This window comes from Myodes glareolus, chromosome 10 (assembly GCF_982192425.1).
Source record: "Myodes glareolus chromosome 10, mMyoGla1.1, whole genome shotgun sequence".
NCBI classification, from domain to species: Eukaryota; Metazoa; Chordata; class Mammalia; order Rodentia; family Cricetidae; genus Myodes; species Myodes glareolus.
Genome location: NC_142035.1, coordinates 17,084,050 through 17,100,914, shown reverse-complemented (window position 1 = coordinate 17,100,914; position 16,865 = coordinate 17,084,050). Strand labels below are relative to the sequence as shown.

Here is a 16,865-nt window from a genome sequence, read left to right as displayed (position 1 = left end):
GTCCAGACGATGGGCCGAAGAGGAAGATCAAGAGTATAAAAACAGAAATAAATGACTCAAGTTCAAAAGGTGCTGGCCAGGGGGAGTCTCTGGTGTGACCAGGAAGTGGGGATCCATCCAAACAAGCAATCCTTCAGAACGTGGATGGGCTGTGTCTATGGATGCGTGTGTACAAATGTGCACACTCAGATGCAAATTTCCAGGATGAAGCAGAACACCATCAAGCTGTAAGGCAGAGGCCCTCTGCCCCAGCTTCACACAGCCTTGACACCGAAGCACACACAGGAGGTTATTCATGGGGTTAGTCATGTCAGTTCTCTCAGCTCGAGATGAGGAAGCTGAGGCTCAGAGTGGGAGGAGCAAATAACTTCATGTCAACCAAGAGACTCTCTGAGTCATCTTAGACTTGATCCTGGGTCTGTCTGGAAATACACAAGGCAGGATCTCACCAGTAAGGCTGACTGGTACTTCCAGGACCCACTGATATTCTATCTATCCAGGACTGAAAATGATGTGCACATGAGACGGACAGGATCAGGACTGGGGAGATGACTCGGTCAGCATCAAACTGCTGTGGAGGCATAAGAACCTGAACTTGGATCCCTTGTACCCACACAGAAACCAGATGCATGTGGTAGTGTGTAGGTGTCTGTCGACCCAGTGCAGGTAGAAAGAGAAAGAGTCAACCTAAGCAACTCAGTGAGCTCCAGGTTGAGTGGGAGATTCGACCTCAGAAATCTAAGTGGAGAGCCAGTAAGGGAGTCATCTGATGTCAATCTCTGGCTTCTACATGAATGTACACACATGGGTACAAATAGGGAGAAAGATAAAGAGAGAGAAAGAGAGAGAGAGAGAGAGAGAGAGAGAGAGAGAGAGAGAGAGAGAACAGAGAACAGAATCTGAGGCTCAGGGAGTCATAGTACTATACTAACCCAGTGTGAATGCAAGTCTAACGACTATCTCGGGCTGTCTAAAAGCCATCTAATGTGCAGCTCAAACTTGCCAAATCTGAAAACACACCAAGCTACACTCCTGACCCTCTCCTGTATCTGCTCCGTCCATCTTCTTCCCCATCTCAAGTGGCAGGGAGCCCAGCATGCCAGTGGACTACAATTAAACGAGCTCTATTTCTCTCACATCCTCTACCAATCCACCTACCAAACAGCTGAATGGACCCTTAAAATGTCCAAGGACCAACTATTTCTACTCTGTCTTCTCTCAGTTGTTGGTTTTACAAAGTCTTTTTTATTAGACTTTCATGCCTTTTTACACACAAGCAAATCATCTTGTCTGTTTGAAAACCCAATAACCACTTCTCACTGTATGCATGGCCAAAATCGCAATTCTTTAAAAGACCCTACAAGCTCCAGTCTGTCGTTCCCCTATGCCCAGACTCCATTTCCTCCCACTTTTCTCCATCTATGCTTTGCCCCAGCCTGGGCCCTTGCTCTTTCTTGGACAAAGTGGGCACACACAGCTTCATGGGCTGTCCCTCTGATAGAAAAAATTCTCTTCTCCCCCATACTTAAAGATCCATTTGGCTAGAGAATCTCTTGCCTCCAAGTCTGTTAAGAAGTCATCTCTTCTATGCGGCTATAGTAGCCACTCTATTCAAAATTATACAGGTCTTCACCTAGTAAAGATTTTCCTGCTATTTTCTGTTATGTCTGAGATTTTTTTCCTGCCCTTTACTTCTTTAATAGACAGAGAAGATAAACTAAATCCAGACTTCTATATGGTAACTTCTGTATCCCAAGTTATGGTGGTTTGAAAGAAAAAGATCCCCCAAAGGGAGTAATTGTGTTCTCATTGGATGAAGTGTGGCACGCTGGAGGCGGGCTTTGAGATCTCATATATGCTCAAGATAGTGCCCACTGTCTCAGACCACTTCTTGTTGCCTGCCTATCAAGATGTAAGACTCTCAGCTCCAGCACCATGTCTGCCTGCATGCCACCAGGTCACATCATGATAATAATAGGCTAAACCTCTGCAAATGTAAGCCTCCCCAATTAAAAGCTTCTCCTTTCTAAGAGTTGCCATGGTCATAGTGTCTCTTCACAGCACTAGAAACCCTAACTAAGATACAAGGGTCCAGAACTAAAGGAAAAGGAGAAAATGAGTTGAGCACCATTGTTCATCTTTCTGCCTCCTGTTTTGCACTCCTTCCAGCATGCCTTTGTGCCATGCTGGAGAGTACACCCTCAAACCAGGAGCCAGAAGAAGCCATTTCATCTTGAGTAGCTGTCACATCAATGCGAAAAGTCCATCACCCTTTCCCCAGTTCTTCGAAAGGAGGGACTGAAGATGCAACCTTAACAAAAGAGTCCACATAGAGGAGGAAGAAGCAAAAAGACTTGAAAATGGGACTTCACTAAGTAATACAGTGAACCCAAAGAAAACTACAGAGAGACCCACCTGGAAATTGGAAACAGACAGGATTGACTGGCAGGGTTGGGAGCATGGGGGTAGGGAAAGAGGGGGAAGTATGAGAAGAGGAGGGCAGAGGAGAACTTGAGGGAATGGGATGGTTGAGATGGAGGAAGGACAGAGATGAGAACAAGGAGAGAGAGATCCTGATTGAGGGAGCAATGGCAGAAACCTGACTCTAGAGAAATTCCCAGGAATCCAAAAGGATGACCCCACCTAGGACCCTGGGCAATAGAGGAGAGGGTCCAAATCTTGACTTGCCATGTAGTCAGATTGATGGTTATCTTAAATCATCATTTCATAAATTATCTCTATGGTGAGAGACCCTTCATCCAGCAGCTGATGAAGGCAGAGGCAGAAACCCACATGGGAGCACTGAACTGAGCTCCCAAAGTCCAGTTGAAGAGTGGAAGGAATGAGAATATGAGCAAGAAGGTCAAAACCATAATGGGTTCACCCACTGAAACAGTTTACCTGAGCTAATGGGAGCTCACCAACTCCAGCTGGACTGGGAAGGAACAAGCATAGGACCCGACTGAATGGGGTTGACAGTTGCGTGGCTGGGGCAGACAGAGGGGCCACTGGCAGTGACACCAGGATTTATCCCTACTGCATGTACTGGCTTTATGGGATCCTATTCTCTTCGGATGGATACCTTGCTCAGCCTAGATAGAGTAGGGAGGGCCTTGGACCTTCCACAAAGCAATGTACCTTCCCCTCTCTGAGGAGTGGATGGGGGTGGGGTGGGAGGTGTGTGGAGGGAATGGGAGGAGGGAGGGAGGGAGTGGGAACTTGGATTGGTATTCTTTTTTAAAAGAGATGGCCCTGCAAATGGAAAGAGCTCGGTGGTGGGAGGTCGAGGCAGCTGCTACAGGTACGCTGGAATGTGTGGTTGTCTGCTCTTCCGCCTGGAGCGCTACAGAGCAATTTCCAGCCCAAGTCAATAAACAATGTCAATTCTGCTCTAAAGGAAGAACTGAAACGAATACACAATAGTACAGAAAAACAAATCAGTTCTGGGAACAACAAAGGGGCTGGGATCGTGGCTTTGACACAGCCCAGTGAGTCGGGGGCTTGAGGCTCCCTGCTAAGCTCTGTGCTAATCTTAAGGATGTGGAATAGCAGTCCAGGCCTACTTCCCAGATCCGCAGAGGAGGATCCGAATATGCCCTGCTTTGTGAAGAGAAGGGAAGTGGGGGAGTGACTGACTTGGTTCAGTCTGTAGCCCTCTTTTACTGGTGACTGGTCCTGGAGCAGGATCTGGTGTAGGATCTCCTTGGGAAGGTGGAATGTTCTTCAAACCCAGGGTTGTGAAAATTAGATATCTCAGGTTAGCTGTGAAATGGCAGGCTGAATCTCATTGTCCAGAGATGGGCAGACACAGGATCATAGTGGGTTACATATGACCTTCAGGGATCCACAGCTCCTTGGCTGTCACCTATGATTGTAGCATATACAAAACCAGAGGTCAAGGGGACTGGGGGAGGAGGAGCTATCAGAAAGTCAGTCAGAAGCTGTTCTTTTCTGAATAGATTGGGGGAGCAGAAAAGTTGTCTTTTTAAAATTTTCCCAGACCTCAAGATACTGGTGACTTGGTGTCTGTGCCTTTCCAATAGCAGTTTGTTTGGTATGGCCAGAGACATTGCAGAAGAGAATATGTTTCCTCCTACCTCCTCCAGACTTGCACAAAGGTCTGGACCCTATAGAGAATTCTATGGAACCTTCATCTCTAACTTCTTCGTCAGAGTCCAGACTCAAGTTACACACTTGGTCCCCAATGGCTAATTCACTCACTTGCTCATTTCGTCCATCCAAAATGATGTATAGAGTTAGCACACAAAGCCTGGCCCAGGCCACACCAGAAGTCAGAAATGGCTGATTCTGTTCCTTCAGCAAGCTGCTCACAGAAAAGAATAATCATCCACACTTATCTTCACAACCCCAGCATGTAGGGCACTGTCCGACACTTGAGTAGCCCTCACTCGCCCTGACATGTACAAAGCTGCTTGCTGTGTGTAGGAATAAATGAATGACACAGCAACATTGCAACTCCATTGGCTCGTGGATCAATAGAGAGGACCTTAAACCAGATCTTGACCATGGGAACACATCCTTAGAGGTTTATAGTCTCTAAATAGACCCCTGGGGAGAGTGTTCAGTAAGATCAAAAAATCCAACTGGAAAACTTACTGTAGCAACTTGCCTAGTCAGGATCATCTGTTCAAACATCTGCTTCAGGGTCAACTCTGATTATGTCAGAGTCAAGAATGCAAAGGGTCACTTGAAGGACCCCTTGTTCAGGATAATTCCATCCAATGGCCATGACAAAGAATAGGAAGCTCTACAATCATTACTAACCGGGGCTAGCGACACATGGTACCCAAGTATTAGCTGAACACTACCTTCTATGGCCACAAGCTTTCAAAAGTTTATATGTATACAGACACACACACACACACACACACACACACACACACACACACACACTGTACTATCTTCTCTCATACATCACTCCCTAATAAAAAAGTTATTAGTTAACAAATATTCCCCTGGGAAAATATAAATTTGTACAGCATAGTCAGTAATTTTCTCTGCTGAATATTTTGATTATGTCTATAAAGCCGTAATCTTAAGTTACTAAAATTGCATTGGTCCCTTGGCTCCTTTCCCCTCTCCTTTACTGTGGTAGATTAAATTTGACTTCCAACTGAGCCTGCAAGCCCTTTCTGCACGTGGGCTCTTCTCGAGAGCATCATACCAGACATATGTAGGCATTCGGGTGACTAGCCACCAGAACCCAGCCCCCTAGCCAGCTCTACCCGAGATTCATTTTAGACTCTAAAAAGCAGCTCGACCTTCCACCAAGTGGCCAGTTGGTCAATGTCTCAGTTATGGTTCTATTACTGTAAAGAGACAACTTTTTCCAAAGGAAAGCATTTAACTGGGGGTAGCCTACAGTTCAGAGGTTTGGCTGATTACTGTCATGGTTGTGAGCAAGGCAGCACACAGGCAGACATAGTTCTGTAGAGGTGGCTGAAAGTTCTACATCCAGATAGGTGGGCAGCAGGAAGAGAGAGCTACACTGGGTCTAGCCTGGGCTTCTGAAATCCCAAAGCACACCCCCAGTGACACACTTCCTCCAAAGAAGCCACACCTACTCAAACGAGGTCACACCTCCTAACAGTGCCACTTCCTATGAGCCTTTTGAGGCCATTTTCATTCAAACTACCACTAGTCAATGATGCAGAGCCTCTCAGTAGGGCTCTGTCTACATTCCTGACCCACAAAATCATATATAATATTATTATTCAGTATTGACCAAAATTTCCAATACCTTCACAATCTTCAAAACGGCCCGCAGGTCTCAATAACCTCTTAGGTGATTTGTCTTCTCATTTTCTCTTGAGGATGCTTCCATAAAAGGTCAGTGTGGCATGTGCCTGGCTTCACATGACTTATGCATAATCATCTGTCAGAGATATCACAGCTGGGCAGTGGTGGCATATGCCTTTAATCCCAGCACTCGAGAGGCAGAGGCAGGTAGATCTCTGTGAGTTCAAGGTGCCTGGTCTACAAGAGCTAGTTCTAAAACAGGCTTCAAAGCTACAGAGAAACCCTGTCTCAAAAAAAAAAAACCCAACAACGAAAAACCCAAAACACAGGTATATTATCTCTGATACCTTAACAAATAAATAGGTTCTACGCCTCCACCTCAGCCCTTTGTAACAGGGGAAACACATTCTTCTATGCTTTATATGCCTCAGATTTCTCCATAGCATTTTCATAATCCTGACTGTATCATGTGTATATAAAGTGTGTGCATGTGTGCACTTGTTTATGGGTGTGCTGTCGGTTTAGATGGTGTCTTCTTCCTATGATGCAAACTTCCCAAGAACAGATACACGGCTTCATTTCTCACTGTTGTATCCTCTGGGCCTACGGCAATGCTTTAGGGGCAGAATGAACAATAAATAGTGGGAAATAAATGAATCCATCAACTCATGTTATATTTTCCTGCTTACATGTTTGTTAGCATATGAGAAGCAGCTTTCATTATGGCGCTTTTCAAACAAAATTTGTTTTTGTTTTCTCTCTTGCTCCTGTATAGGAATCTTTCTATGCATTTTGACTACTTCCTATACGTCAAATTGTCACAATGTAGGAATCACACATCTCAAGATCTGTTAGCGCCTTGCGCAGAATTCCCAGCAGTCAAGCTTCGGTGGTTCTTGCTCCTATTACAAATGTGTGAGGGTGTTAATTTCCCTGTATCATCCAGAATATGTGATAAAATCACTCAAAAATATTTGCTATGTGGGAACATTAATAAACATGGTTCCTCGTTGTCAGAACTGAAATTTCTTTGGCTCTTCATGAACCAGATTTCTGGCTTGTGTGTGCGCTGCCCAATGAGATGTAGGCTCCCTAATCATAGGGATTTAGCTCTGCTCAATGCTGCACTCACTGTCCCGCACAGTTCAGTACACAGCAGGTGTGTGCCAACAATCTGTAGAAAGAACAGATGAGTGTGGATTTTTCTCTTATCCTCAGAAAGCCACTGTCTGTGTGTCCCTTTTCCCTCATTGGCTTGAAATCACTCTACATATGCACACTATTTCCCATTTTCTGTCAGCCAGGATGAATTTCTAATGTGTGCTTTTCACTCTATTCTGTGTATCCTATTTCTTGGTATTCAGAAATTCTAACATTTTATGTAGTCTGATTATCATTTTAGTTTAGTTTCTATACTTGATACATATTTTAAAGGGTAGTTAATACTTACATATAATTTCTTCAGGCAATTGCTTTTCTGAAGAATTCACATACATTACCTAATCCCCACAGTCTTCCCACAAGATAGAAAACCTTATAATATGAAGAAACTAAGGCACGGAGAAGGAGATAAATTGTTTCCTATATAAGATCTCATATATATTTTCCTATACATCATTCAATTTGCTTTATGTTTTCAATTCCAATATATTTTATTTTATCACTATTATCATTTTTTAAAGTTTTAGGTAAGGTTTTGCTGTATAGTCCCAGGTGACTTCAAGAAATTTTTCTGCCTCAGTCTCCTGAGTTTTGGGATCATAGAAGTATGTCACTAAGCCAGTTTTAATTTTGGTTAATTGATAATAGTAGTAATGGGGACACATTTTAGAGCTGAGTGTGAGAATATAATTATTTTTCACCAAAGTTGCCCAAAGTTTCAACATAGTTTATTGAATAATTTATCTCTTTCATCAGAAATTTAAGTTTAATTTTAATATGGCAAGATACTGCTATGCATATGCATGAACATATCTTTCACATATATGAACATGACATGCCATTTATACATACACAAGCACACAAATATACAGTCCTTGCTGGCATCAATATTCTGTTCAATTTCACTGTCATTCATGCTAAATTGTTTGATATTTTTCATGGTTCATGTAAAGAAAAACAATTTCATATAGAAACATAAAGATGAAACATAAAAGGATTACCAGTGATTGCTTACAAGTCCAAATTAAGCATGTGTTCAATATTACTGTCAAGAACACACATCGATGCTCCCAGATTGCATTATAAATGCACAAACACTCTTTGGAACCTGCTTCAGAATCCTGGCAGCCACAACAAAACACACAAAGCTCTTTTAAGCCAAAGGAAGTACGGTGCATGCTGCGTAATTATAATTTATTTATCAATAGGCTGCACATATAACGACATATGCCCCATTGCCTAGACCTACAGTAGACGACATATCTCAATGTACTTAAATTCACAGTGACATTCACACAACAATGACACTGCTTAGTGACACATTCCTCAGAACCGATCTGTATTAATTACTTTCCTCCTTGTTATAAAATAGCTGACATTATTAACTAAGGAAAAGAAGAATTATTTGGGCTCATGGTTTAAAGGGATACATAGTCTCATGGCAGGGAAGACATGGCAGCAAAACCACAAGGCTTGTAGGGAGCAACAATGTGACCAGGTACAGGGGTGGACTCTAACTAGGAACAGGGGTACCTTCTGTTTTATATGTCCTATGTCTGCTAGCCAGGTCCTACTTTCCAAAGGATCCACAAACTCCTAAAAAAGGGCCCACAACTGGGGACCAGAGTTCACACACATGAGCCTGTGGGGACACTTCATATTAGAATCAGAACAGTCTATCTGTCAGAGAGTAACATGATCTTTTCTATAACGTGGGGGTGTTTAGCTTCATCATTTTGGACTTTTACAGTCTGCTTTTGATTTGTGCTCAAAGTAACAAGAGCCAAGTGCATGAAAAATCCTTCCAACCCCATTGTAGAGTTGAGAACACAAGGAAACCACATTTAGGAGGTTAGGGCATTTCAAACAGCTCCCATTAATCCCTTTTTTTATGTTCCCCACTATGCCTAAAAGAGAACCTGATCCCTGGACACGCACTGGGACACAGGAAAGAGGAGTCACAGCACCCCGAATTTCAGGAACAGCTAAAGTTACCTAGCACCTGATGCTGTTCATATTCCTCGGCTCACCCTAGAAAGCCATCCATGTTTGCTATGAAGAGCACTCTGCCTGCCTGAAACCTCAGCATAATGGAAGCTGCCTCTGTGAGCATCTCCCTGTATCACTTAACATTCTCCTTGTATTTTTATTTCTGCACTTCACACAAAGGAGAAAATACTGCCCACATCATTTCTACTGTGCTTTTCTGTGAATGATTTATTTGAGAATGCCCCCTCGATCATCCTTGCAACTGAGTGCTGGTTGTCTGGAGGAGTGGGGCTATTGCTTTCCTTACCTCAGACACAGGTCTCCCTCAGGCTCCCTGTTTGGTACACGGCTATGCCTATCAGACATAACCTTCTGAGCCTGATCTGGCAATGTTAGGAGGCTTGGGCTCAGGTGAGGACACAGGGAGAGAGACGTGCTATGTTAAGGTCCCTAAATGCCCCAACCGACTCTCTGAACAATACTCAGCCCGCCTTTCCTGGGTCACATGCTGAGCGGCTGCTGAACTAACTCCATAGAGCCTGGTCCCATCCAGGGTGAAGGTAGCAGAGGGTCTGACCATTATGACTCCCTATCATCTCCAGAGAAGTTGCCATTCCTGTGGGGACTCTAGAGAACACTCCAGTCATTTGTATGGCACACCCCAGAGGCACTAAGATGAGGAAGGATATAATCCTGATATTACAAAGGTACGGCCTGGTATGCTCTCAGGACTATGAGCAAACAGTGAGTCCTCTATGAACCAGATGTGTGTACTGCTCTAGTTTTGGGACATAAGTTCTGACCTTGAATTGAAGCAAAACCCTGAACTTAGTCTCAGATCAACGTTTGACTTGGCCACTAATTAGACCCAAAGTCAATTCTTACCCTTGGAAAGAAGGAGCCCTGAGTCTGGCCAATGAACAGCATGATCCCAACTTTTCACTAAGTCATGACACAGGTCACAGACACAGCTGAATCCAGACTTATCCTGTATACTTACCCTAGACACAGGATCAGTTCTTCTCTTGGTCCTGACCTAGCTGTCTTCAAACATAGTCACACGGAGGCTTGGCACACAAGGCGAATGATGTATGTGGGCCCCGCCTCAGCACTAGACAGACTTGTATTGCTCTGCCAGGAACAGTGATCACCTACTTACCACCTTACCAGAAGAAAGTTGCCTCAGTCTTGTAGACCTAAGTTCAAATCCCGCCCTTCCAAGTGGGCAACTGCGGAAAATTTAGTTCTTCAACTTTTATTATTGAAGCGATAAAATGGATATAAAATACTTGCCGGCAAGATGGTCACAAGAATTACCATATATATGGATATTGCTAATATACTCAAATATGACTCTCAAGAACCCAGACCCATGCCTTGGGTATACACTGTCCTCTCCCTAAGCACCACTTTTGCCCTTAATGTGTGTGCTTAAATCTGTGTTAAATCCTTCTCTTAATAAAATTCAACTTTGCTTCATAAAAAAGAATTAAATTATATGGCAATATAAAGTAGCCAGCTCACAGAACCTAGTAAGGAATAACACTCCAACACCACCACCCCAGTAGGCACCATGTCTACTGTGACTAAATTCATGGAATAACAAGGCACTGGAGCTATGCTCCTCAGGGTGACAGTGACCAAACACCTGACACTATGGAGTAGATGAAATGCAGTTAATGCAAATGCGAGATGCTGTAAGCCGTGCTCCAGGTCTCGTAGAACAAAAGCTTAACGTGAAGTAGATTGCAAAGTATGTCCTTGATGATTAGATGGGGGATTAGGAGCTGAATTCATGGCCTCAGGCAGGCTAAGCACACACTTAGCTGAGCTATATAGATTCATCCCTCTTTTAGTGCTTTGAAACTTTGAGACATGGCCTTACCGCATAGCCCAGGTCATCCTTATACCTGGGGAAGGTTCCTCCTTCCCCAAGTCTCCCAAGAAGATGGGATTATAGGCCTAGTCCACCTGACCCAGATTATCAGCAACTCTTCTATGTTGGTTAAAAAAAAATATGTTGTATAAATTAGCTAAGCAAAATACTTTGCTAAAAGATATTGCTAAAATGTTTCCTTTTTTAAAAAATATTGCTATTAAAATTTTAAATTAGATGAATAATGTGAAGTTGAACAGTTAGGTCTAGGGAGAACACTGAGAAGAACATGATTAATAGTGACAATTAAAAATCACTATCAGAAACAATGGGCATAGTAGCCAACACAGACTGAGAAGTCACTGTATGCTAGCCACTGTTCTAACTATATTTAAATGTTCTTCAACTTCTAAAAGGTGGCTCAGTATTGAGATGGGACAATGGTGGCCCTAAGGAGTAGGGTAACGTGAGCTGGTATAAAAGAAGAGTAGTGTTTGAGTCTACAGCATCTGGGTTTAGGGTCTGCCTGTATACGACCATACACAGCAAAGGCTATTGCAACAAAGACTTTCATAAGAATGGATCATCTCATAAGGCATATACCCACTATATACTTAAAGTCTGACCTGAAGACCCAAGCGGTAGCAATCCTACACGATTCTCCCTATCAGTGCCTTCCTACCCATGAGACTGGTCAACAATGAGTGAGGTTCTCCTAGGCATGGGAGAACTCTCTCATTCAATCTCTTATGGTTCGCACACACTGCCCTGCTTACTTTATCTGGCAGAATCAAATCAGACAGCTTCCTCCAGCACTTATAGCTTTCTCCACTAGCAAGAGCCACCTCTGAGAGCAAAAACAATAAACTCAATTGTGCAAAAAGCAAGTTCCATTCTTCAATTTGTGAGCCAGTCATAAACACGGCACCTTCCATTTGAGGGGAAGCCCCACATTTCAGCAGAAATACTTAATGTGCCACTTCCCTTGCATCCATCTTCTGCAAAGCGCTTGCTTCAGAAAGTGTACGGAAAACAAACTTTAGTGAGCTGGCACTTTGAATAGAAGAGGGAAAGTTTATAGTCAAGAGGCAAAGAGCTGAGCCACAGTGCTGCCACACCCACTGTGGCCTCTGGAACTGTGGTGTAGACAGAAAAGCCTCCCCAGGAACGCTGCATTTTGGCTTCACCTCCAGCCAGGGGAGGTGTAGAAAAAACAGTCGTGCTGGGCAGTGATAGTGCACACCTTTAATCCCAGCACTCAGAAGGCAGAGGCAAGAGAATCTCTGAGTTTGAGGTCAATTTGATCTACAAAGTGAGTTCCAGGACAGCCAAAACTACACGGAGAAACCTTATCTGGAAAAACAAACCAACAAACAAAAAACAAAAACAACCAAAACAAACAAACAAACAAAAAACCAAACAAACAAAACCAAAACAACTAAATAAGCAGCATTCCTGACAACATTTGATCTTATCTCATTGGAGATTCTAGGTCAAGTCTATGCTCACAATGTAACCACACCAGTGATCTGAATTGCACATTTGCATCTATTTGAAAAACAGCTATAGTGAACTGAACTGATATAACAGTAGAATGGGCAGTCATGATATGATATGATATGATATGATATGATATGATACGATATGATATGATTTATGAAGGGATGGGATGGGATATGAAGACAAAATGAACTCACAATCCCCTGGCTATATTACTGGGTTATATTTTCTGACAATGGGCATGCCTATGCCTTTCTCCACTCTGATCTTATCACTCTCCATCAAGACTCTGAATTGATGTTTCCTTGTTTTGAACTTCTGCAGACCTCTGTGACAGACCATGGAACACGGCAGCTGTGCTCTCACGCGACAGTTCTGAGGCTTTGTCACAAAGAATGACACAGCTTCTGCCAAATCCTCCAGCTTCTGGAGGTAGTCACCATGTTATAGAAATGCAGGCCACATGACAGGGGCGTCAGCCAGAAGGCCCAGCTGAGGTCCCGGTGACAGCCAGCATCCCCCATCTGACTTGGATGTGAGGAACTCTTGTCCACGATTCCAGCACCAGTCCCTGATGCAAGCACACGGAGCGCTCCAACAGTGAGAGTGAGGCCATCTAGATGAACTCAATCACAACTCACTGAAACAGTAATCATCAAAATGAAATAGCACGGCCATTAGGTTTCAGGTGGCTTGTGATGCAACTGATAATGGCGGAGAACACCTGCTACCTGCCAGGCATGAGCTAACTCCTGGACGGCAGAAAAGCCGAGGAAGCTTGGTCCCTACCCTGGAGGACATCACAGCTCCGTGGGATGAAGACAGATGGGCAATCACAAGCCTGCTTCATGTGGGCGAGTGACAAGGTAGGTGTGGCAGCTTCCCTGGAAATGAATTGGGAGTAGGGGACACAAGAAACCTTAGCAATTAACATATTAACAGGAATTGGCCTTTGCCATTAAAATATCTGAAAGTTCAGAGGCAGAACTCAGTGTCTGTGGGGGTTTAGCATAGTTATTAAAGGGGCATCCCAAAGAATAACTTCTTAGAAATGCATCATTTTCTATATCATATACCAAAACAAACCCCAAATAGATCAAATTTTAAATATAAAAAAAAATCATTGAAATCCTAGGAGACAAGAAAGGAGAGAAAAAATAAAATTCTTCAAAGCCATGGGAGTGTCTAAAGGCTTTACAGGTTTTTACTCAAAATCCAGAAACTCTAAAATAAAAAAAAGGTTCAATAAATATTACTGCCTAAAAATGTCGTGTAATGTCAAAACAGAAAGAAGACATGGAGATCAAGGGAGCGTGCTCGTTAAGCTATAAATAAAGAACTGTGTCATGGAGACAGGTTCATAAAATGGCAATCTGGAAACTGTGGCTTCTCTTTCCCAATCCTAAAACCCTGCAGTTCCCTGGAGCATCGCAAACCCACACTTGCGGACTTGTTCTGAGACAGAATCCCACATGTAGCTCAGACTGACCATAGCCTTGGTATCCTCCCGTCTCAAAACCCCTCTCCTGAGTGGTAAGATTGCAGGTGTGCACTACCACACCCAGCTGATGTTCCGTAAATTATACTGGATGCAGCAGATTACAGAAGACGGGATGAAGTTTAGAGTCAACCGCTACTGGGCAAATGGCTGTTGTGTGAGCTGAGAGTTTAGCAAATAGAGTCCAGGTGCCCGCAGGTGTCAGCTGTTTTGTCCGCAACTTCTCACCCAGGCCCTTAAAAAAAAAATCACCATGTTTATGATCATTTGTTATTGTGAGTTACTAAGGATGCCACACAAAGCCACTGAAGCAACCTAAAGCAGCCCAATAATTAGACAGCAGGGAGAGTATTGCATGTTTCTAATGGGTTTTACTCCTAATCCCTTACCCTAGACTCAGGTCTCTGCAAGTTAGAACCTACATCTTGCTGAGCCGCAGTTTCCTCTCTGGGAGCAGAGACAATGGCAATGAAAGAGTTAATTGGAATAAAGATAATAGACATTGTAGGTTGGAAGCCAAGCACAGGTACAAGACAAATACAAGCCTTGAACTCGGGAACTCTGCAGCCTCCACAGTCATAACAGAGATGGTCACCTTACTAAAGACTCCATTCTGACACTTACGCCATACCGTGGAAGGATTTCTGAAGAACTCCTCCCCAGAAAAGCAGGCAATTCCCCCACTTTCGTTTCCTATCTTAATACTTCAGGAGTGAACAAAAAGTGGAACCAATATCTCATGGAAATAAGAGAGAAAGATCCAAGAGCACACTGGGGTGCACTAGAGCACGTTAAGTCACCCTGGGGTCCACTAGAACCTGCGGGGGCACCCTGAGCTGCTGTTAAGGATGCTTGCTCTGAGGCCCTGCATCTAGGATTCCAGGCTGAAAGACAGGACCTTTTCCATTAGGCTTTGGTTCCTCAGCTCTCCCTTAACCCAGAGAAGATGAAGATATTAACATAATCAAGAGTTTTAGGACCAGGTTGGTATAAGGGTCTGCAGTGTCTCATGTTTTGACCGCATGGGGTGATCCTCTTTGAGAGCGCTGCCCGGCTCCCTGGAATTCATTCTCTCTTGGTGAGGACCACACAGTGCTCCCATTTAGGATGTCTGCCCATCCACTTGATCTCTAGCCGAACTTCACCTGCCTATGCTATCAGTTCCTGCCATGTTAAGCCAAGGACCAAAAGACAGTCTCTCTTCTTAGCTCACATTAGGGCACCTTTAGTAAATGTCATTATCTTTGTGAATGAAAATGACCTCAACATCTTCAACATCATTTTTAACCTCCATTTCTCTTGGTATAAAAGTAGCTGGGAAAATCTCCCATGTGTGAGAAGCAGCCACTGATCAATTAGGCTGTCATACATGGCAGTGGATGCATGCAGCTAGAAGTAGAAACCAAACTGAAGTTCATTGTGAATGTTTACAGCAGTGGTCAGTTCAGGCATAAAAAGAATTGCAGAATATCAAATTCCTCCAAAGAGTAGAGTACCCCAAAGTTCCCTACTCACTCACGACTAGATACCACTTCTACTTACAGTGCTCAGGCTTCAAGTTCTAAACGTCTAGGGAGGAGGATCCACCTCTCCAGAGCAGCTGTCCCTGTTCCAGTCTTCCAGGCCTCTCTCTAGCACCTCACTCTGTTTTGCCTTCTTCATAGCTGGATCAGGTAAAGAACCAAGCTGTGTCGTCATAAGATCAGTGGGTGATGTCATGGAAGCTGGTGAGTGACATCTGGCAGAGATGGAGGAATTAGTGATCTAGCCATTAAATCCAGGTTCAGGGGGCTTTGAGGATTTCATGATTCCACATATGCAGCAACCTTAGAGTACATAGGAAATAGAAGCTGTTGCCTGGGCTGGCAACAGTACGGTGATAGTGACAACAAAAATAAGGAGGGTTAGAGAGATGTCAACTCTCATTTGTAGGAAGGGTCCTAATACAGGGAATAGATTCATTTTAAGCTACCCGAAGATTGTTTCCAAATCTAAAGGAGCAAGACACATCAAAATACCACTTCGTGTGTCTTCCCTTGCAAAAGCAGAGATGTTTCCCTTTATTGGAAGTAGACTATGGGGAAGAGATTAACTGTATGTTTTCATCTCGGTGGCCAGTGAGTCTATGACTGATGGAAGCTAGAGGTGAGGATTTCAGAATTGTCTGTAGAGTCAGTGGTTAAGACTTTGGGAGTCAATGAAATTTCCATAAGAGGGAACACGGGGGAAGACTGGAACAGGTGGCTGGGCACCTGCAAAGGAGCCAGCATGGCGACAGTAAAAACAGTCAAGGCAGGAGGCAAACACTAAGTAAGGGAAGGAGGCAAACTGCAGGGAAAGGGGGTGGGAGTTCCTGCCAAGGGGGATTAAGAATGATGAGGGCTGAGAACACTCTGTGGAATTGTTGGTTGGAGATGCTGTCTCCATGCAAATCCCATTTGCTGCTGTCAATCCAGATCCTGTCCCACGGAGACTATTTCTGAGAAACAGATGCAAGACACAAAAAAACATCTCTTTCTGCAAAATTGGTTCATGGAAACAGAACATAGGCATCAGGATTCTTTATGAGTGACAATTTAAGGCCAATACTTATTTTTTTGTAATGTTTGTTTTTCTGTATCTCTCCTGGGACAGAAAAGAATACTGCCACCATCAACAAACATTAGAAAGAGAAAGAAAGAAAACCTTGCTCAGTGGAATCAATCTGGAAACAAACCAAAAGACAGAAGAACCTCTGAATATCTTTATACAGTGCACATATATCCCCATTACCTGTAAAAAATCACATTATGCTAGAGATGAATAGACAAATTTAATGTTAATCTATTACAGTGTTACCTTCCCCAAAACTGGCACTGAGAATCCACATAGTCTGTTCTGACCCATACATAAGCAATGTTCAGTTTTAGTTACTACACATCAAATATTTATCGACTCTCATAATTTTAAATATACAGCTTCTTGTCTCCTTCCACAGCTGACCTCTCCCACCAGACACAGTTTTTATCTGGACTGGCAAATAACATCATCAGAATCAAAGATGAAGTCAGTGTTGGTGTTTGTCATGTGGGATCTGATATG

At 43.5% G+C, this 16,865-nt stretch overlaps 1 protein-coding gene across 12 annotated transcripts in view; it reads right to left on the bottom strand.

Annotated features, from left to right (window-relative positions):
- Ptprt (protein tyrosine phosphatase receptor type T) overlaps positions 1–16,865 on the bottom strand; it is a 1,106,759-nt gene that overhangs the window by 510,302 nt on the left and 579,592 nt on the right. The window lies entirely within an intron of this gene.